This window comes from Aulonocara sp. 'chitande type north' Nkhata Bay, linkage group LG16, assembly GCF_057382095.1.
Source record: "Aulonocara sp. 'chitande type north' Nkhata Bay isolate Kocher_YH1m ecotype deep benthic linkage group LG16, A_spYH_male_GT1.1, whole genome shotgun sequence".
NCBI lineage: Eukaryota > Metazoa > Chordata > Actinopteri > Cichliformes > Cichlidae > Aulonocara > Aulonocara sp. 'chitande type north' Nkhata Bay.
This window is the reverse complement of record NC_141359.1, coordinates 584,084-606,500: the sequence shown is the minus strand read 5'-3', so window position 1 is coordinate 606,500 and position 22,417 is coordinate 584,084.

Genomic DNA, 22,417 nt, shown 5'->3' with positions numbered 1-22,417 from the left:
GATTTAAATTGAACATAGTTAGACTGGTTGACTGGATTAGAGCCTGTGTTTGTGTGTCCCTCTGTGCATTTGTGTTTCAATAAGTTATTACTATTCTGCTAAATCATAGTATTTCTGGTACTTTTCGGTACTTGTGCTAAATACAGTATTTCTGCTAAATCATACTATTTCTGCTTTTCATAGGATTTATGCCTAATATAGTATTTCTGCTAAATTATAGTATTTCTGCTTTTTATAGGATTTGTGCCTAACATAGTATTTCTGCTAAATTATAGTATTTCTGCTTTTTATAGGATTTGTGCCTAACATAGTATTTCTGCTAAATTATAGTATTTCTGCTTTTTATACTATTTGTTCTAAATTATAGTATTTCTGCTTTTTATAGGATTTGTGCTTAATATAGTATTTCTGCTAAATTATAGTTTTTCTTCTTTTTATAGTATTTGTGCTAAAACATAGTATTTCTACTAAATGTAGTATTTATGCTTAATAATAGTATTTCTATATATTTCTGCCAGGTCCCCAGGCAGCCAATCCTCTGTGAGGACTGAGACATTCAAATTTTCAAATCAGGGCCTGCACAGTTTCCCAGCCAATCAAATAAGTGTCCTGAGGCATTCAAATTTGCATATTGGGGCCTTCGTGGCCCCTACGGTTAGGAAATTACGGTCATTTGTTTGAGGGGAGTCGTCACTATGAGAAATAGACTGCAAAAATCCTGTGTCTCTCTGTGCTGCTGCGTGTGTAAACAGATGCACCTGTTTTGGTGGGGAAAAGTGCACAGCCTCTCTGATTGGTGGATTCAAATTCAGCAGCTCCCAGGCTGACCTAGAAACTTACTTCTCTCTCCCTGTGTGTGTGTGTGTGTGTGTGTGTGTGTGTGTGTGTGTGTGTGACAGAGAGAGAGAGAGAGAGAGAGAGAGAGAGAAAGGCTTTTAATGGGATGATCTCATTCTAAGATTTAAATTCAATATATTTAGACTGGTTGACTGAATTGGATCTTGTGTGTGGGTCTCTCTGTGCATGTGTGTTTCCTCATGTGTACATATTTGTGATTGTGTGGCTGTAATAAATTTTTTTTGCAGATTTTTGTCATTTAACAAGTATATTTGAGGGACCCTCAGCATGTTCAGCATTTTTTCAGCTGTCCATTTTGCTTTTCCAATTTTTCTGTTTAACTTATTACTATTGTGCTAAATCATACTATTTCTGCTATTTTATAAGATTTGTGCTTAATATACTATTTCTGCTTTTATAGGATTTGTGCTTAATATAGTATTTCTGCTAAATGTAGTATTTATGCTTAATCATACTATTTCTGCTTTTCATAGTATTTGTGCTTAATATAGTATTTCTGCTAAATTTAGTATTTCTGATTAATTATAGTTTTTCTACTAAATCATAGTACAGTATTTCTGCTTTTTATGGGATTTGTGCTAAAACAAAGTATTTCTACTAAATGTAGTATTTGTGCTTAATCATACCATTTCTGCTTTTTATAGGATTTGTGCTTAATATAGTATTTCTGCTAAATTATAGTATTTCTGCCAAATTATAATATTTGTGCTAAAACATAGTCTCAATTTAAAATTACAATATTCATAGTTCATCACAGTGTCTCTGGTAAATCACAATATTTCTGCTCTGTTGTACTATTTTTCTAAATCATAGTGTTTCTGTAATGTTTAAGTATTTTTGGCTAAATACATTCTTTCTGTTATCTTATACTATTTCTCCTAAATTCTTGTATTTTTGAGAAGTTATCATGTTTCTGGTAAGTTACAATATTTCTGCTAAATTCTGCTATGCTATTGTATTTCTGCCAAGTATTATGTTTCCTCTAAGATATTGCAGTTCTGCTAAGTTATTCCATTTTAGCAAACTTCTTTTGCTTCTGCAAAGTTTTTACAATTTCTGCAACTTTTCAGCTTTTTCAGCTACTTTTTGCATACAGCTTCAGCTTTAAGCATCCACACTGCATTTTCGCAGGAAATGCAAATTTTTCTAGTTATTATTCTAGTTGCTTCCGTACACTTTTTGGCACTTAACTACTTCCACAATTTTCAGCCGATTTTCACCGTTCAAATTTTAAACTATTCTGCTATTTCTGCTAATTTACGCTATGATTTTTGCTATTTTTAACTATTATACTTTTTAAAATATTCCACTTTTTTCCTTTAATTTGTCCCATTGAAATGAATGGGAAACTTCTGCAATTCTGCTAAAATTTGCTTGTTTTTGAAACTTAACTACTTCCTCATATTTTCACCTAGAACAACCATTCAAACTTTAAAATGTTCATAAATTATTGGGCTATTCAGGTATGATTCAGCTTTTTGAAATCTTTTACTGTTTTACTTTTATGCCTCTTAAAGTTTTGAGTTGCAAAATTGTGATTTTTCACAAAATACATGCGTTGTTATGGTTGCTATGCTCTTGGCTTCCAGTGTGCCACTGAAGGTTTTGCAATTTTCACTTCATGTCCGAACAACTTCTTGCTACTTGCTCAATTTTCACTCAACTTCCACAAATTATACATCAAAACGTAGGTATTTTTGCTGGCTTTCAGAAAATGTCACTATCATTGTTGTGGGATTTATAGAATTTTTGCAAATCTCCTCAGACCAACACAAGGTCTCAAAACTCTCCATATAAAGTCAATGGAGAGCTTGTTCAAAATCATCGCTGGATTTCTGTAATGAGAGGCATATTCGAATCGTCATATCTCCTTAACGAAGCGACTTTAAGACATGAGGCTTGTCCCCGAATATCTTCAGACACCCCTGACGCTCACAATTCAAGAATTTCTTTCTCACCTATTACCGTTCTGAAATGAGTTGGACTTGTTTGAGGGTAGGAAATTCGTCCTTCGCTCAGATTTCTTCAGATTTAAAACTCTGGAAATGAACCACTTTTTTCTCTCGTCATAATTTTTTTTTGGATTTCCACAGAGACCTGAAAATTTCCATGACTGTTCACCAAAGCCTGCTGTCTCTTACGGTGAAAGAATGATATCGATACTCCAAATAGATTTCGAGTTACAAAGCGTTGTTTGAGGGCAAGTCAAGGCAGTTTTTGCTTTGCTCTACTCAGTTATGGTGCATTAGAAGTCAAATATCTTTAATAATTCATATTTTAATGATAAATTGTAAACACTGGAAGATTCCCCCATCTCTTCTGAACAAAACGGTGTAAGAATGACCGCTCTAGCCCCTACGGTTTGGGAATTATGGTCATTTGTTTGAGGGGAGTCCTCACTATGAGAAATAGGCTGCAATAATCCTGTGCCTCTCTGTGCTGCGTGTGTAAAAAGAGGCACATGTTTTGGCGGGAAAAAGTACACAGGCTCTCTGATTGGTGGATTCAAATTCAGCAGCTCCCAGGCTGACCTAGAAACTTACTTCTCTCTCCCTGTGCATTTTTTTGCTGATTTTTTCATTTAACAAGTATATTTGAGGGACCCTCAGCATGTTCAGCATTTTTTCAGCTGTCCATTTTGCTTTTCCAATTTTTCTGTTTAACTGATTACTATTGTGCTAAATCATACTATTTCTGCTATTTTATAAGATTTGTGCCTAATATAGTATTTCTGCTAAATTACAGTATTTCTGCTTTTTATACTATTTGTGCTAAAACATAGTATTTCTACTAAATGTAGTATTTATGCTTAATCATCCTATTTCTGCTTTTTATAGGATTTGTGCTTAATATAGTATTTCTGCTAAATTATAGTATTTCTGCTTTTTATAGTATTTGTGCTAAAACATAGTATTTCTACTAAATGTAGTATTTATGCTTAATCATAGTATTTCTATATATTTCTATATATTTCTGCCAGGTCCCCAGGCAGCCAATCCTCTGTGAGGACTTAGACATTCAAATTTTCAAATCAGGGCCTGCACGGTTTCCCAGCCAATCATATATGTGTCCTGAGGCATTCAAATTTGCATATTGGGGCCTTCATGGCTTCTAAGCCAGCCAATCATATCTGAGGGCTGAGGAATTCAAATCCACAAATCAGGGCCTGCACAGCTTCCCAGCCAGCCAATCATGTATGTGGGCTCCAGGTATTCAAATTTGCATATTGGGGAATTCGTGGCTTCTAAGTCAACAAGTCATCCATGTCATATATCTCTAAAAATTCATATTTTAATGATAAATTGTCAACACTTGAAGATTCCCCCATCTCTTCTGAACAAAACGGTGTAAGAATGACCGCTCTAGCCCCTATGGTTAGGAAATTATGGTCATTTGTTTGAGGGGAATCCTCACTATGTGAAATAAACTGAAAGAAGCAGGTCTATGTCTCTGTGCTGCGTGTGTAAAAAGATGCACCTGTTTTGGCGGGAAAACGTAAACAGCCTCTCTGATTGGTGGATTCAAATTCAGCAGCTCCCAGGCTGACCTAGAAACTTAGTCCTCTCTCCCTGTGTGTGTGTGTGTGTGTGTGTGTGTGTGTGTGTTTAGTGGGAGAGAGAGGACCCTGCCCTTATTTGGCAGCATGTCATTGTAGGATTTAAATTGAACATAGTTAGACTGGTTGACTGGATTAGAGCCTGTGTTTGTGTGTCCCTCTGTGCATTTGTGTTTCAATAAGTTATTACTATTCTGCTAAATCATAGTATTTCTGGTACTTTTCGGTACTTGTGCTAAATACAGTATTTCTGCTAAATCATACTATTTCTGCTTTTCATAGGATTTATGCCTAATATAGTATTTCTGCTAAATTATAGTATTTCTGCTTTTTATAGGATTTGTGCCTAACATAGTATTTCTGCTAAATTATAGTATTTCTGCTTTTTATAGGATTTGTGCCTAACATAGTATTTCTGCTAAATTATAGTATTTCTGCTTTTTATACTATTTGTTCTAAATTATAGTATTTCTGCTTTTTATAGGATTTGTGCTTAATATAGTATTTCTGCTAAATTATAGTTTTTCTTCTTTTTATAGTATTTGTGCTAAAACATAGTATTTCTACTAAATGTAGTATTTATGCTTAATAATAGTATTTCTATATATTTCTGCCAGGTCCCCAGGCAGCCAATCCTCTGTGAGGACTGAGACATTCAAATTTTCAAATCAGGGCCTGCACAGTTTCCCAGCCAATCAAATAAGTGTCCTGAGGCATTCAAATTTGCATATTGGGGCCTTCGTGGCCCCTACGGTTAGGAAATTACGGTCATTTGTTTGAGGGGAGTCGTCACTATGAGAAATAGACTGCAAAAATCCTGTGTCTCTCTGTGCTGCTGCGTGTGTAAACAGATGCACCTGTTTTGGTGGGGAAAAGTGCACAGCCTCTCTGATTGGTGGATTCAAATTCAGCAGCTCCCAGGCTGACCTAGAAACTTACTTCTCTCTTCCTGTGTGTGTGTGTGTGTGTGTGTGTGTGTGTGTGTGTGTGACAGAGAGAGAGAGAGAGAGAGAGAGAGAGAGAGAAAGGCTTTTAATGGGATGATCTCATTCTAAGATTTAAATTCAATATATTTAGACTGGTTGACTGAATTGGATCTTGTGTGTGGGTCTCTCTGTGCATGTGTGTTTCCTCATGTGTACATATTTGTGATTGTGTGGCTGTAATAAATTTTTTTTGCAGATTTTTGTCATTTAACAAGTATATTTGAGGGACCCTCAGCATGTTCAGCATTTTTTCAGCTGTCCATTTTGCTTTTCCAATTTTTCTGTTTAACTTATTACTATTGTGCTAAATCATACTATTTCTGCTATTTTATAAGATTTGTGCTTAATATACTATTTCTGCTTTTATAGGATTTGTGCTTAATATAGTATTTCTGCTAAATGTAGTATTTATGCTTAATCATACTATTTCTGCTTTTCATAGTATTTGTGCTTAATATAGTATTTCTGCTAAATTTAGTATTTCTGATTAATTATAGTTTTTCTACTAAATCATAGTACAGTATTTCTGCTTTTTATGGGATTTGTGCTAAAACAAAGTATTTCTACTAAATGTAGTATTTGTGCTTAATCATACCATTTCTGCTTTTTATAGGATTTGTGCTTAATATAGTATTTCTGCTAAATTATAGTATTTCTGCCAAATTATAATATTTGTGCTAAAACATAGTCTCAATTTAAAATTACAATATTCATAGTTCATCACAGTGTCTCTGGTAAATCACAATATTTCTGCTCTGTTGTACTATTTTTCTAAATCATAGTGTTTCTGTAATGTTTAAGTATTTTTGGCTAAATACATTCTTTCTGTTATCTTATACTATTTCTCCTAAATTCTTGTATTTTTGAGAAGTTATCATGTTTCTGGTAAGTTACAATATTTCTGCTAAATTCTGCTATGCTATTGTATTTCTGCCAAGTATTATGTTTCCTCTAAGATATTGCAGTTCTGCTAAGTTATTCCATTTTAGCAAACTTCTTTTGCTTCTGCAAAGTTTTTACAATTTCTGCAACTTTTCAGCTTTTTCAGCTACTTTTTGCATACAGCTTCAGCTTTAAGCATCCACACTGCATTTTCGCAGGAAATGCAAATTTTTCTAGTTATTATTCTAGTTGCTTCCGTACACTTTTTGGCACTTAACTACTTCCACAATTTTCAGCCGATTTTCACCGTTCAAATTTTAAACTATTCTGCTATTTCTGCTAATTTACGCTATGATTTTTGCTATTTTTAACTATTATACTTTTTAAAATATTCCACTTTTTTCCTTTAATTTGTCCCATTGAAATGAATGGGAAACTTCTGCAATTCTGCTAAAATTTGCTTGTTTTTGAAACTTAACTACTTCCTCATATTTTCACCTAGAACAACCATTCAAACTTTAAAATGTTCATAAATTATTGGGCTATTCAGGTATGATTCAGCTTTTTGAAATCTTTTACTGTTTTACTTTTATGCCTCTTAAAGTTTTGAGTTGCAAAATTGTGATTTTTCACAAAATACATGCGTTGTTATGGTTGCTATGCTCTTGGCTTCCAGTGTGCCACTGAAGGTTTTGCAATTTTCACTTCATGTCCGAACAACTTCTTGCTACTTGCTCAATTTTCACTCAACTTCCACAAATTATACATCAAAACGTAGGTATTTTTGCTGGCTTTCAGAAAATGTCACTATCATTGTTGTGGGATTTATAGAATTTTTGCAAATCTCCTCAGACCAACACAAGGTCTCAAAACTCTCCATATAAAGTCAATGGAGAGCTTGTTCAAAATCATCGCTGGATTTCTGTAATGAGAGGCATATTCGAATCGTCATATCTCCTTAACGAAGCGACTTTAAGACATGAGGCTTGTCCCCGAATATCTTCAGACACCCCTGACGCTCACAATTCAAGAATTTCTTTCTCACCTATTACCGTTCTGAAATGAGTTGGACTTGTTTGAGGGTAGGAAATTCGTCCTTCGCTCAGATTTCTTCAGATTTAAAACTCTGGAAATGAACCACTTTTTTCTCTCGTCATAATTTTTTTTTGGATTTCCACAGAGACCTGAAAATTTCCATGACTGTTCACCAAAGCCTGCTGTCTCTTACGGTGAAAGAATGATATCGATACTCCAAATAGATTTCGAGTTACAAAGCGTTGTTTGAGGGCAAGTCAAGGCAGTTTTTGCTTTGCTCTACTCAGTTATGGTGCATTAGAAGTCAAATATCTTTAATAATTCATATTTTAATGATAAATTGTAAACACTGGAAGATTCCCCCATCTCTTCTGAACAAAACGGTGTAAGAATGACCGCTCTAGCCCCTACGGTTTGGGAATTATGGTCATTTGTTTGAGGGGAGTCCTCACTATGAGAAATAGGCTGCAATAATCCTGTGCCTCTCTGTGCTGCGTGTGTAAAAAGAGGCACATGTTTTGGCGGGAAAAAGTACACAGGCTCTCTGATTGGTGGATTCAAATTCAGCAGCTCCCAGGCTGACCTAGAAACTTACTTCTCTCTCCCTGTGCATTTTTTTGCTGATTTTTTCATTTAACAAGTATATTTGAGGGACCCTCAGCATGTTCAGCATTTTTTCAGCTGTCCATTTTGCTTTTCCAATTTTTCTGTTTAACTGATTACTATTGTGCTAAATCATACTATTTCTGCTATTTTATAAGATTTGTGCCTAATATAGTATTTCTGCTAAATTACAGTATTTCTGCTTTTTATACTATTTGTGCTAAAACATAGTATTTCTACTAAATGTAGTATTTATGCTTAATCATCCTATTTCTGCTTTTTATAGGATTTGTGCTTAATATAGTATTTCTGCTAAATTATAGTATTTCTGCTTTTTATAGTATTTGTGCTAAAACATAGTATTTCTACTAAATGTAGTATTTATGCTTAATCATAGTATTTCTATATATTTCTATATATTTCTGCCAGGTCCCCAGGCAGCCAATCCTCTGTGAGGACTTAGACATTCAAATTTTCAAATCAGGGCCTGCACGGTTTCCCAGCCAATCATATATGTGTCCTGAGGCATTCAAATTTGCATATTGGGGCCTTCATGGCTTCTAAGCCAGCCAATCATATCTGAGGGCTGAGGAATTCAAATCCACAAATCAGGGCCTGCACAGCTTCCCAGCCAGCCAATCATGTATGTGGGCTCCAGGTATTCAAATTTGCATATTGGGGAATTCGTGGCTTCTAAGTCAACAAGTCATCCATGTCATATATCTCTAAAAATTCATATTTTAATGATAAATTGTCAACACTTGAAGATTCCCCCATCTCTTCTGAACAAAACGGTGTAAGAATGACCGCTCTAGCCCCTATGGTTAGGAAATTATGGTCATTTGTTTGAGGGGAATCCTCACTATGTGAAATAAACTGAAAGAAGCAGGTCTATGTCTCTGTGCTGCGTGTGTAAAAAGATGCACCTGTTTTGGCGGGAAAACGTAAACAGCCTCTCTGATTGGTGGATTCAAATTCAGCAGCTCCCAGGCTGACCTAGAAACTTAGTCCTCTCTCCCTGTGTGTGTGTGTGTGTGTGTGTGTGTGTGTGTGTTTAGTGGGAGAGAGAGGACCCTGCCCTTATTTGGCAGCATGTCATTGTAGGATTTAAATTGAACATAGTTAGACTGGTTGACTGGATTAGAGCCTGTGTTTGTGTGTCCCTCTGTGCATTTGTGTTTCAATAAGTTATTACTATTCTGCTAAATCATAGTATTTCTGGTACTTTTCGGTACTTGTGCTAAATACAGTATTTCTGCTAAATCATACTATTTCTGCTTTTCATAGGATTTATGCCTAATATAGTATTTCTGCTAAATTATAGTATTTCTGCTTTTTATAGGATTTGTGCCTAACATAGTATTTCTGCTAAATTATAGTATTTCTGCTTTTTATAGGATTTGTGCCTAACATAGTATTTCTGCTAAATTATAGTATTTCTGCTTTTTATACTATTTGTTCTAAATTATAGTATTTCTGCTTTTTATAGGATTTGTGCTTAATATAGTATTTCTGCTAAATTATAGTTTTTCTTCTTTTTATAGTATTTGTGCTAAAACATAGTATTTCTACTAAATGTAGTATTTATGCTTAATAATAGTATTTCTATATATTTCTGCCAGGTCCCCAGGCAGCCAATCCTCTGTGAGGACTGAGACATTCAAATTTTCAAATCAGGGCCTGCACAGTTTCCCAGCCAATCAAATAAGTGTCCTGAGGCATTCAAATTTGCATATTGGGGCCTTCGTGGCCCCTACGGTTAGGAAATTACGGTCATTTGTTTGAGGGGAGTCGTCACTATGAGAAATAGACTGCAAAAATCCTGTGTCTCTCTGTGCTGCTGCGTGTGTAAACAGATGCACCTGTTTTGGTGGGGAAAAGTGCACAGCCTCTCTGATTGGTGGATTCAAATTCAGCAGCTCCCAGGCTGACCTAGAAACTTACTTCTCTCTCCCTGTGTGTGTGTGTGTGTGTGTGTGTGTGTGTGTGTGTGTGACAGAGAGAGAGAGAGAGAGAGAGAGAGAGAGAAAGGCTTTTAATGGGATGATCTCATTCTAAGATTTAAATTCAATATATTTAGACTGGTTGACTGAATTGGATCTTGTGTGTGGGTCTCTCTGTGCATGTGTGTTTCCTCATGTGTACATATTTGTGATTGTGTGGCTGTAATAAATTTTTTTTGCAGATTTTTGTCATTTAACAAGTATATTTGAGGGACCCTCAGCATGTTCAGCATTTTTTCAGCTGTCCATTTTGCTTTTCCAATTTTTCTGTTTAAGTTATTACTATTGTGCTAAATCATACTATTTCTGCTATTTTATAAGATTTGTGCTTAATATACTATTTCTGCTTTTATAGGATTTGTGCTTAATATAGTATTTCTGCTAAATGTAGTATTTATGCTTAATCATACTATTTCTGCTTTTCATAGTATTTGTGCTTAATATAGTATTTCTGCTAAATTTAGTATTTCTGATTAATTATAGTTTTTCTACTAAATCATAGTACAGTATTTCTGCTTTTTATGGGATTTGTGCTAAAACAAAGTATTTCTACTAAATGTAGTATTTGTGCTTAATCATACCATTTCTGCTTTTTATAGGATTTGTGCTTAATATAGTATTTCTGCTAAATTATAGTATTTCTGCCAAATTATAATATTTGTGCTAAAACATAGTCTCAATTTAAAATTACAATATTCATAGTTCATCACAGTGTCTCTGGTAAATCACAATATTTCTGCTCTGTTGTACTATTTTTCTAAATCATAGTGTTTCTGTAATGTTTAAGTATTTTTGGCTAAATACATTCTTTCTGTTATCTTATACTATTTCTCCTAAATTCTTGTATTTTTGAGAAGTTATCATGTTTCTGGTAAGTTACAATATTTCTGCTAAATTCTGCTATGCTATTGTATTTCTGCCAAGTATTATGTTTCCTCTAAGATATTGCAGTTCTGCTAAGTTATTCCATTTTAGCAAACTTCTTTTGCTTCTGCAAAGTTTTTACAATTTCTGCAACTTTTCAGCTTTTTCAGCTACTTTTTGCATACAGCTTCAGCTTTAAGCATCCACACTGCATTTTCGCAGGAAATGCAAATTTTTCTAGTTATTATTCTAGTTGCTTCCGTACACTTTTTGGCACTTAACTACTTCCACAATTTTCAGCCGATTTTCACCGTTCAAATTTTAAACTATTCTGCTATTTCTGCTAATTTACGCTATGATTTTTGCTATTTTTAACTATTATACTTTTTAAAATATTCCACTTTTTTCCTTTAATTTGTCCCATTGAAATGAATGGGAAACTTCTGCAATTCTGCTAAAATTTGCTTGTTTTTGAAACTTAACTACTTCCTCATATTTTCACCTAGAACAACCATTCAAACTTTAAAATGTTCATAAATTATTGGGCTATTCAGGTATGATTCAGCTTTTTGAAATCTTTTACTGTTTTACTTTTATGCCTCTTAAAGTTTTGAGTTGCAAAATTGTGATTTTTCACAAAATACATGCGTTGTTATGGTTGCTATGCTCTTGGCTTCCAGTGTGCCACTGAAGGTTTTGCAATTTTCACTTCATGTCCGAACAACTTCTTGCTACTTGCTCAATTTTCACTCAACTTCCACAAATTATACATCAAAACGTAGGTATTTTTGCTGGCTTTCAGAAAATGTCACTATCATTGTTGTGGGATTTATAGAATTTTTGCAAATCTCCTCAGACCAACACAAGGTCTCAAAACTCTCCATATAAAGTCAATGGAGAGCTTGTTCAAAATCATCGCTGGATTTCTGTAATGAGAGGCATATTCGAATCGTCATATCTCCTTAACGAAGCGACTTTAAGACATGAGGCTTGTCCCCGAATATCTTCAGACACCCCTGACGCTCACAATTCAAGAATTTCTTTCTCACCTATTACCGTTCTGAAATGAGTTGGACTTGTTTGAGGGTAGGAAATTCGTCCTTCGCTCAGATTTCTTCAGATTTAAAACTCTGGAAATGAACCACTTTTTTCTCTCGTCATAACTTTTTGTTGGATTTCCACAGAGACCTGAAAATTTCCATGATTGTTCACCAAAGCCTGCTGTCTCTTACGGTGAAAGAATGATATCGATACTCCAAATAGATTTCAAGTCACAAAGCGTTGTTTGAGGGCAAGTCAAGGCAGTTTTTGCTTCGCTCTACTCAGTTATGGTGCATTAGAAGTCAAATATCTTTAATAATTCATATTTTAATGATAAATTGTAAACACTGGAAGATTCCCCCATCTCTTCTGAACAAAACGGTGTAAGAATGACCGCTCTAGCCCCTACGGTTTGGAAATTATGGTCATTTGTTTGAGGGGAGTCCTCACTATGAGAAATAGGCTGCAATAATCCTGTGCCTCTCTGTGCTGCGTGTGTAAAAAGAGGCACATGTTTTGGCGGGAAAAAGTACACAGGCTCTCTGATTGGTGGATTCAAATTCAGCAGCTCCCAGGCTGACCTAGAAACTTACTTCTCTCTCCCTGTGCATTTTTTTGCTGATTTTTTCATTTAACAAGTATATTTGAGGGACCCTCAGCATGTTCAGCATTTTTTCAGCTGTCCATTTTGCTTTTCCAATTTTTCTGTTTAACTTATTACTATTGTGCTAAATCATACTATTTCTGCTATTTTATAAGATTTGTGCCTAATATAGTATTTCTGCTAAATTACAGTATTTCTGCTTTTTATACTATTTGTGCTAAAACATAGTATTTCTACTAAATGTAGTATTTATGCTTAATCATACTATTTCTGCTTTTTATGGGATTTGTGCCTAATATAGTATTTCTGCTTTTTATAGGATTTTTGCTCAAACATAGTATTTCTACTAAATGTAGTGTTTATGCTTAATCATGCTATTTCTGCTTTTTATAGGATTTGTGCTTAATATAGTATTTCTGCTAAATTATAGTATTTCTGCTTTTTATAGTATTTGTGCTAAAACATAGTATTTCTACTAAATGTAGTATTTATGCTTAATCATAGTATTTCTATATATTTCTGCCAGGTCCCCAGGCAGCCAATCCTCTGTGAGGACTTAGACATTCAAATTTTCAAATCAGGGCCTGCACGGTTTCCCAGCCAATCATATATGTGTCCTGAGGCATTCAAATTTGCATATTGGGGCCTTCATGGCTTCTAAGCCAGCCAATCATATCTGAGGGCTGAGGAATTCAAATCCACAAATCAGGGCCTGCACGGCTTCCCAGGCAGCCAATCATATATGTGGCCTCAGGCATTCAAATTTGCATATTGGGGAATTCGTGGCTTCTAAGTCAACAAGTCATCCATGTCGTATATCTCTAAAAATTCAAATTTTAATGATACATTGTTAACACTGGAAGATTCCCCCATCTCTTCTGAACAAAACGGTTTAAGAATGACCGTTCTAGCCCCTACGGTTAGGAAATTATGGTCATTTGTTTGTGGGGAGTCCTCACTATGAGAAATAGGCTGCAATAATCCTGTGCCTCTCTGTGCTGCGTGTGTAAAAAGATGCACCTGTTTTGGCGGGAAAACGTAAACAGCCACTCTGATTGGTGGATTTAAATTCGGCAGCTCTCTCCCTCTGTGTCTGTGTGTGTGTGTGTGTGTGTGTGTGTGTGTGTGTGTGTGTGTGTGTGTGTGTTTAGTGGGAGAGAGAGGACCCTGCCCTTATTTGGCAGCATGTCATTGTAGGATTTAAATTGAATATAGTTAGACTGGTTGACTGGATTAGAGCCTGTGTTTGTGTGTCCCTCTGTGCATTTCTGTTTCAATATGCCTCCATATTTGTAATTTTGTAAGTTATTACTATTCTGCTAAATCATAGTATTTCTGGTACTTTTCGGTACTTGTGCTAAATACAGTATTTCTGCTAAATCATACTATTTCTGCTTTTCATAAGATTTGTGCATAATATAGTATTTCTGCTAAATTATAGTATTTCTGCTTTTTATACTATTTGTGCCTAATATAGTATTTCTGCTTTTTATAGGATTTGTGCCTAATATAGTATTTCTGCTTTTTATAGGATTTGTGCTTAATATAGTATTTCTGCTAAATTATAGTATTTCTGCTTTTTATAGGATTTGTGCTAAAACATAGTATTTCTACTAAATGTAGTATTTATGCTTAATCATAGTATTTCTATATATTTCTGCCAGGTCCCCAGGCAGCCAATCCTCTGTGAGGACTGAGACATTCAAATTTTCAAATCAGGGCCTGCACAGTTTCCCAGCCAATCAAATAAGTGTCCTGAGGCATTCAAATTTGCATATTGGGGCCTTCGTGGCCCCTACGGTTAGGAAATTACGGTCATTTGTTTGAGGGGAGTCGTCACTATGAGAAATAGACTGCAAAAATCCTGTGTCTCTCTGTGCTGCTGCGTGTGTAAACAGATGCACCTGTTTTGGTGGGGAAAAGTGCACAGCCTCTCTGATTGGTGGATTCAAATTCAGCAGCTCCCAGGCTGACCTAGAAACTTACTTCTCTCTCCCTGTGTGTGTGTGTGTGTGTGTGTGTGTGTGTGTGTGTGTGTGTGTGTGTGACAGAGAGAGAGAGAGAGAGAGAGAGAGAGAGAAAGGCTTTTAATGGGATGATCTCATTCTAAGATTTAAATTCAATATATTTAGACTGGTTGACTGAATTGGATCTTGTGTGTGGGTCTCTCTGTGCATGTGTGTTTCCTCATGTGTACATATTTGTGATTGTGTGGCTGTAATAAATTTTTTTTGCAGATTTTTGTCATTTAACAAGTATATTTGAGGGACCCTCAGCATGTTCAGCATTTTTTCAGCTGTCCATTTTGCTTTTCCAATTTTTCTGTTTAACTTATTACTATTGTGCTAAATCATACTATTTCTGCTATTTTATAAGATTTGTGCTTAATATACTATTTCTGCTTTTATAGGATTTGTGCTTAATATAGTATTTCTGCTAAATGTAGTATTTATGCTTAATCATACTATTTCTGCTTTTCATAGTATTTGTGCTTAATATAGTATTTCTGCTAAATTTAGTATTTCTGATTAATTATAGTTTTTCTACTAAATCATAGTACAGTATTTCTGCTTTTTATGGGATTTGTGCTAAAACAAAGTATTTCTACTAAATGTAGTATTTGTGCTTAATCATACCATTTCTGCTTTTTATAGGATTTGTGCTTAATATAGTATTTCTGCTAAATTATAGTATTTCTGCCAAATTATAATATTTGTGCTAAAACATAGTCTCAATTTAAAATTACAATATTCATAGTTCATCACAGTGTCTCTGGTAAATCACAATATTTCTGCTCTGTTGTACTATTTTTCTAAATCATAGTGTTTCTGTAATGTTTAAGTATTTTTGGCTAAATACATTCTTTCTGTTATCTTATACTATTTCTCCTAAATTCTTGTATTTTTGAGAAGTTATCATGTTTCTGGTAAGTTACAATATTTCTGCTAAATTCTGCTATGCTATTGTATTTCTGCCAAGTATTATGTTTCCTCTAAGATATTGCAGTTCTGCTAAGTTATTCCATTTTAGCAAACTTCTTTTGCTTCTGCAAAGTTTTTACAATTTCTGCAACTTTTCAGCTTTTTCAGCTACTTTTTGCATACAGCTTCAGCTTTAAGCATCCACACTGCATTTTCGCAGGAAATGCAAATTTTTCTAGTTATTATTCTAGTTGCTTCCGTACACTTTTTGGCACTTAACTACTTCCACAATTTTCAGCCGATTTTCACCGTTCAAATTTTAAACTATTCTGCTATTTCTGCTAATTTACGCTATGATTTTTGCTATTTTTAACTATTATACTTTTTAAAATATTCCACTTTTTTCCTTTAATTTGTCCCATTGAAATGAATGGGAAACTTCTGCAATTCTGCTAAAATTTGCTTGTTTTTGAAACTTAACTACTTCCTCATATTTTCACCTAGAACAACCATTCAAACTTTAAAATGTTCATAAATTATTGGGCTATTCAGGTATGATTCAGCTTTTTGAAATCTTTTACTGTTTTACTTTTATGCCTCTTAAAGTTTTGAGTTGCAAAATTGTGATTTTTCACAAAATACATGCGTTGTTATGGTTGCTATGCTCTTGGCTTCCAGTGTGCCACTGAAGGTTTTGCAATTTTCACTTCATGTCCGAACAACTTCTTGCTACTTGCTCAATTTTCACTCAACTTCCACAAATTATACATCAAAACGTAGGTATTTTTGCTGGCTTTCAGAAAATGTCACTATCATTGTTGTGGGATTTATAGAATTTTTGCAAATCTCCTCAGACCAACACAAGGTCTCAAAACTCTCCATATAAAGTCAATGGAGAGCTTGTTCAAAATCATCGCTGGATTTCTGTAATGAGAGGCATATTCGAATCGTCATATCTCCTTAACGAAGCGACTTTAAGACATGAGGCTTGTCCCCGAATATCTTCAGACACCCCTGACGCTCACAATTCAAGAATTTCTTTCTCACCTATTACCGTTCTGAAATGAGTTGGACTTGTTTGAGGGTAGGAAATTCGTCCTTCGCTCAGATTTCTTCAGATTTACAACTCTGGAAATGAACCACTTTTTTCTCTCGTCATAATTTTTTTTTGGATTTCCACAGAGACCTGAAAATTTCCATGACTGTTCACCAAAGCCTGCTGTCTCTTACGGTGAAAGAATGATATCGATACTCCAAATAGATTTCGAGTTACAAAGCGTTGTTTGAGGGCAAGTCAAGGCAGTTTTTGCTTTGCTCTACTCAGTTATGGTGCATTAGAAGTCAAATATCTTTAATAATTCATATTTTAATGATAAATTGTAAACACTGGAAGATTCCCCCATCTCTTCTGAACAAAACGGTGTAAGAATGACCGCTCTAGCCCCTACGGTTTGGGAATTATGGTCATTTGTTTGAGGGGAGTCCTCACTATGAGAAATAGGCTGCAATAATCCTGTGCCTCTCTGTGCTGCGTGTGTAAAAAGAGGCACATGTTTTGGCGGGAAAAAGTACACAGGCTCTCTGATTGGTGGATTCAAATTCAGCAGCTCCCAGGCTGACCTAGAAACTTACTTCTCTCTCCCTGTGCATTTTTTTGCTGATTTTTTCATTTAACAAGTATATTTGAGGGACCCTCAGCATGTTCAGCATTTTTTCAGCTGTCCATTTTGCTTTTCCAATTTTTCTGTTTAACTGATTACTATTGTGCTAAATCATACTATTTCTGCTATTTTATAAGATTTGTGCCTAATATAGTATTTCTGCTAAATTACAGTATTTCTGCTTTTTATACTATTTGTGCTAAAACATAGTATTTCTACTAAATGTAGTATTTATGCTTAATCATCCTATTTCTGCTTTTTATAGGATTTGTGCTTAATATAGTATTTCTGCTAAATTATAGTATTTCTGCTTTTTATAGTATTTGTGCTAAAACATAGTATTTCTACTAAATGTAGTATTTATGCTTAATCATAGTATTTCTATATATTTCTATATATTTCTGCCAGGTCCCCAGGCAGCCAATCCTCTGTGAGGACTTAGACATTCAAATTTTCAAATCAGGGCCTGCACGGTTTCCCAGCCAATCATATATGTGTCCTGAGGCATTCAAATTTGCATATTGGGGCCTTCATGGCTTCTAAGCCAGCCAATCATATCTGAGGGCTGAGGAATTCAAATCCACAAATCAGGGCCTGCACAGCTTCCCAGCCAGCCAATCATGTATGTGGGCTCCAGGTATTCAAATTTGCATATTGGGGAATTCGTGGCTTCTAAGTCAACAAGTCATCCATGTCATATATCTCTAAAAATTCATATTTTAATGATAAATTGTCAACACTTGAAGATTCCCCCATCTCTTCTGAACAAAACGGTGTAAGAATGACCGCTCTAGCCCCTATGGTTAGGAAATTATGGTCATTTGTTTGAGGGGAATCCTCACTATGTGAAATAAACTGAAAGAAGCAGGTCTATGTCTCTGTGCTGCGTGTGTAAAAAGATGCACCTGTTTTGGCGGGAAAACGTAAACAGCCTCTCTGATTGGTGGATTCAAATTCAGCAGCTCCCAGGCTGACCTAGAAACTTAGTCCTCTCTCCCTGTGTGTGTGTGTGTGTGTGTGTGTGTGTGTGTGTGTGTGTGTGTTTAGTGGGAGAGAGAGGACCCTGCCCTTATTTGGCAGCATGTCATTGTAGGATTTAAATTGAATATAGTTAGACTGGTTGACTGGATTAGAGCCTGTGTTTGTGTGTCCCTCTGTGCATTTGTGTTTCAATAAGTTATTACTATTCTGCTAAATCATAGTATTTCTGGTACTTTTCGGTACTTGTGCTAAATACAGTATTTCTGCTAAATCATACTATTTCTGCTTTTCATAGGATTTATGCCTAATATAGTATTTCTGCTAAATTATAGTATTTCTGCTTTTTATAGGATTTGTGCCTAACATAGTATTTCTGCTAAATTATAGTATTTCTGCTTTTTATAGGATTTGTGCCTAACATAGTATTTCTGCTAAATTATAGTATTTCTGCTTTTTATACTATTTGTTCTAAATTATAGTATTTCTGCTTTTTATAGGATTTGTGCTTAATATAGTATTTCTGCTAAATTATAGTTTTTCTTCTTTTTATAGTATTTGTGCTAAAACATAGTATTTCTACTAAATGTAGTATTTATGCTTAATAATAGTATTTCTATATATTTCTGCCAGGTCCCCAGGCAGCCAATCCTCTGTGAGGACTGAGACATTCAAATTTTCAAATCAGGGCCTGCACAGTTTCCCAGCCAATCAAATAAGTGTCCTGAGGCATTCAAATTTGCATATTGGGGCCTTCGTGGCCCCTACGGTTAGGAAATTACGGTCATTTGTTTGAGGGGAGTCGTCACTATGAGAAATAGACTGCAAAAATCCTGTGTCTCTCTGTGCTGCTGCGTGTGTAAACAGATGCACCTGTTTTGGTGGGGAAAAGTGCACAGCCTCTCTGATTGGTGGATTCAAATTCAGCAGCTCCCAGGCTGACCTAGAAACTTACTTCTCTCTCCCTGTGTGTGTGTGTGTGTGTGTGTGTGTGTGTGTGTGTGACAGAGAGAGAGAGAGAGAGAGAGAGAGAGAGAAAGGCTTTTAATGGGATGATCTCATTCTAAGATTTAAATTCAATATATTTAGACTGGTTGACTGAATTGGATCTTGTGTGTGGGTCTCTCTGTGCATGTGTGTTTCCTCATGTGTACATATTTGTGATTGTGTGGCTGTAATAAATTTTTTTTGCAGATTTTTGTCATTTAACAAGTATATTTGAGGGACCCTCAGCATGTTCAGCATTTTTTCAGCTGTCCATTTTGCTTTTCCAATTTTTCTGTTTAAGTTATTACTATTGTGCTAAATCATACTATTTCTGCTATTTTATAAGATTTGTGCTTAATATACTATTTCTGCTTTTATAGGATTTGTGCTTAATATAGTATTTCTGCTAAATGTAGTATTTATGCTTAATCATACTATTTCTGCTTTTCATAGTATTTGTGCTTAATATAGTATTTCTGCTAAATTTAGTATTTCTGATTAATTATAGTTTTTCTACTAAATCATAGTACAGTATTTCTGCTTTTTATGGGATTTGTGCTAAAACAAAGTATTTCTACTAAATGTAGTATTTGTGCTTAATCATACCATTTCTGCTTTTTATAGGATTTGTGCTTAATATAGTATTTCTGCTAAATTATAGTATTTCTGCCAAATTATAATATTTGTGCTAAAACATAGTCTCAATTTAAAATTACAATATTCATAGTTCATCACAGTGTCTCTGGTAAATCACAATATTTCTGCTCTGTTGTACTATTTTTCTAAATCATAGTGTTTCTGTAATGTTTAAGTATTTTTGGCTAAATACATTCTTTCTGTTATCTTATACTATTTCTCCTAAATTCTTGTATTTTTGAGAAGTTATCATGTTTCTGGTAAGTTACAATATTTCTGCTAAATTCTGCTATGCTATTGTATTTCTGCCAAGTATTATGTTTCCTCTAAGATATTGCAGTTCTGCTAAGTTATTCCATTTTAGCAAACTTCTTTTGCTTCTGCAAAGTTTTTACAATTTCTGCAACTTTTCAGCTTTTTCAGCTACTTTTTGCATACAGCTTCAGCTTTAAGCATCCACACTGCATTTTCGCAGGAAATGCAAATTTTTCTAGTTATTATTCTAGTTGCTTCCGTACACTTTTTGGCACTTAACTACTTCCACAATTTTCAGCCGATTTTCACCGTTCAAATTTTAAACTATTCTGCTATTTCTGCTAATTTACGCTATGATTTTTGCTATTTTTAACTATTATACTTTTTAAAATATTCCACTTTTTTCCTTTAATTTGTCCCATTGAAATGAATGGGAAACTTCTGCAATTCTGCTAAAATTTGCTTGTTTTTGAAACTTAACTACTTCCTCATATTTTCACCTAGAACAACCATTCAAACTTTAAAATGTTCATAAATTATTGGGCTATTCAGGTATGATTCAGCTTTTTGAAATCTTTTACTGTTTTACTTTTATGCCTCTTAAAGTTTTGAGTTGCAAAATTGTGATTTTTCACAAAATACATGCGTTGTTATGGTTGCTATGCTCTTGGCTTCCAGTGTGCCACTGAAGGTTTTGCAATTTTCACTTCATGTCCGAACAACTTCTTGCTACTTGCTCAATTTTCACTCAACTTCCACAAATTATACATCAAAACGTAGGTATTTTTGCTGGCTTTCAGAAAATGTCACTATCATTGTTGTGGGATTTATAGAATTTTTGCAAATCTCCTCAGACCAACACAAGGTCTCAAAACTCTCCATATAAAGTCAATGGAGAGCTTGTTCAAAATCATCGCTGGATTTCTGTAATGAGAGGCATATTCGAATCGTCATATCTCCTTAACGAAGCGACTTTAAGACATGAGGCTTGTCCCCGAATATCTTCAGACACCCCTGACGCTCACAATTCAAGAATTTCTTTCTCACCTATTACCGTTCTGAAATGAGTTGGACTTGTTTGAGGGTAGGAAATTCGTCCTTCGCTCAGATTTCTTCAGATTTAAAACTCTGGAAATGAACCACTTTTTTCTCTCGTCATAACTTTTTGTTGGATTTCCACAGAGACCTGAAAATTTCCATGACTGTTCACCAACGCCTGCTGTCTCTTACGGTGAAAGAATGATATCGATACTCCAAATAGATTTCAAGTCACAAAGCGTTGTTTGAGGGCAAGTCAAGGCAGTTTTTGCTTCGCTCTACTCAGTTATGGTGCATTAGAAGTCAAATATCTTTAATAATTCATATTTTAATGATAAATTGTAAACACTGGAAGATTCCCCCATCTCTTCTGAACAAAACGGTGTAAGAATGACCGCTCTAGCCCCTACGGTTTGGAAATTATGGTCATTTGTTTTGAGGGGAGTCCTCACTATGAGAAATAGGCTGCAATAATCCTGTGCCTCTCTGTGCTGCGTGTGTAAAAAGAGGCACATGTTTTGGCGGGAAAAAGTACACAGGCTCTCTGATTGGTGGATTCAAATTCAGCAGCTCCCAGGCTGACCTAGAAACTTACTTCTCTCTCCCTGTGCATTTTTTTGCTGATTTTTTCATTTAACAAGTATATTTGAGGGACCCTCAGCATGTTCAGCATTTTTTCAGCTGTCCATTTTGCTTTTCCAATTTTTCTGTTTAACTTATTACTATTGTGCTAAATCATACTATTTCTGCTATTTTATAAGATTTGTGCCTAATATAGTATTTCTGCTAAATTACAGTATTTCTGCTTTTTATACTATTTGTGCTAAAACATAGTATTTCTACTAAATGTAGTATTTATGCTTAATCATACTATTTCTGCTTTTTATGGGATTTGTGCCTAATATAGTATTTCTGCTTTTTATAGGATTTTTGCTCAAACATAGTATTTCTACTAAATGTAGTGTTTATGCTTAATCATGCTATTTCTGCTTTTTATAGGATTTGTGCTTAATATAGTATTTCTGCTAAATTATAGTATTTCTGCTTTTTATAGTATTTGTGCTAAAACATAGTATTTCTACTAAATGTAGTATTTATGCTTAATCATAGTATTTCTATATATTTCTGCCAGGTCCCCAGGCAGCCAATCCTCTGTGAGGACTTAGACATTCAAATTTTCAAATCAGGGCCTGCACGGTTTCCCAGCCAATCATATATGTGTCCTGAGGCATTCAAATTTGCATATTGGGGCCTTCATGGCTTCTAAGCCAGCCAATCATATCTGAGGGCTGAGGAATTCAAATCCACAAATCAGGGCCTGCACGGCTTCCCAGGCAGCCAATCATATATGTGGCCTCAGGCATTCAAATTTGCATATTGGGGAATTCGTGGCTTCTAAGTCAACAAGTCATCCATGTCGTATATCTCTAAAAATTCAAATTTTAATGATACATTGTTAACACTGGAAGATTCCCCCATCTCTTCTGAACAAAACGGTTTAAGAATGAC